Below are 1,571 nucleotides of genomic sequence, written 5' to 3'. Positions count from 1 at the left end.
TCCCCACACAACCCCTGTTACACAATATGTTCTCACGTACCCGCACCCACGCCCGCACTCAGCCCTTCACCTGACCCCGCCATCACCCACCTCGACACATCAATCGGCTCAGTGAAACATTCATTCATTCATTGCCAGACGCCATGTATCCCAGACAGGGTGGCCAAGGGCTTAGAGTTAACTGTTTTACAGGGAGGGGCACTAATCCTCCACCAACCCCACTTGACGTAGGGATGCCAACAGCATCTGGTGTTCCCAGGCGGTCACCCATCCAAGTACTAACCAGACCCAACGTTGCTTAACTTCGCTGATCGAACGGGAAGCGGTGTACTCTACGTGGTATGGCCGTTGGCTGCAGATGGCAATTATAATATAACAGGGAATTATCACACATAAACTACTAGGCCATGTCCGGGGCCGCCATGTTGTGTTTCTGGCATACCTCTTTATTAATTCCCTCACTCTCGTCCGTCATTTCATCCAAGTTACACGACAGGAATTCTGTTATATAAAAATTGTCCACAATCATTATTTTGGACATAAAAAACTGGAATATTCTTAAGTTTTCAGGCTGCTGTATCGCTGATTATTCTGCATAATAATATTCAGCCCGGCAAAAGATGAGAAAAAAAGAGGAGAAAAACAGAGACATATACGGTAGATACAAATGTTACAAATTATCGTCCGGGCGTATTATTATTATTCCTTTAGAATGAGGGGAGATAATAACAAAGTGCTGGAATAAGGGAACACGAAAGATCCACAGACAGTGCTCACAGAATGCCTTCATAGGACATAAAGACAGAATTCAGGAGAGAGGAATTATGTAGACACACACCAGGAGAGTGCACATATAAAGTATAACAGAAGAAGAAAAACCAAACACTATATAGTAAATTGGTAAACAGAAAACAAATGTGATGAAGAATTTAGACACTGTAAACAATATAAAATAGTAAGTTCTGAGAACACTACGAAGTGGAGGTTGTACTATACGTGTACTGGAGGTGAGGAACGTGGGTTGGGGTGAAGGAATGAGATTTGGAGGTCATGAAACGTGCTTTCAGATTAAAGAACGTTTTTTGATACCAGTGAGAGGTGACAGTCAGTTGCTGAGTGAAGTCCTTTGTTGTCTAAAAGCATATGAGATCGATCCCAGAGAGAGGCAAACAGCAACTTAATTATTTGAATTTCGTTAAAACGGACTTTACTGGACTTATAGGAGTCCCACCGAGATATCATATAAACACTCTTGCTAATACTAACACATTAGCCTTGAACAATGGTGGGAGCAAACTAGGTGGAATGATGGACATGACTTTGAAAAGAACAGGGAACAGCGAAATCGTAAGCTGCAGGAGGAAAAACGTATAACGAGCACAGTGAACAAACGACTCGAATATGAAAGCGATATCACAACAGACTTCCATCATAACTGCCAATACATCGACATTAATTAGAGCTTCATCATACCTATACCATTACTATTACCACAGACTTACCAGGAAAAATGTCACCTCAACCCTTACATCACAATTACCATGCCCTCCCGTACCATTACTATTGCTCTG

The 1,571-nt window shown here is 42.2% G+C and overlaps 1 non-coding gene across 1 annotated transcript; it reads right to left on the bottom strand.

Moving 5' to 3' along the window:
- Positions 1 to 234: 234 nt before the first annotated feature.
- Positions 235 to 353, bottom strand: LOC145403180 (5S ribosomal RNA). Its single transcript, XR_013897941.1, has one exon. It is a non-coding gene; the product is annotated as a 5S ribosomal RNA (ribosomal RNA).
- Between the last annotated feature and the right edge of the window lie 1,218 nt (positions 354 to 1,571).

The sequence above is a fragment of the Coenobita brevimanus genome, chromosome 6 (genome assembly GCF_032717465.1).
Source record: "Coenobita brevimanus isolate Jiangsu-jjx chromosome 6, ASM3271746v2, whole genome shotgun sequence".
In the NCBI taxonomy this organism is placed as follows: Eukaryota; Metazoa; Arthropoda; class Malacostraca; order Decapoda; family Coenobitidae; genus Coenobita; species Coenobita brevimanus.
This window is presented reverse-complemented; position numbering and strand designations above follow the sequence as displayed.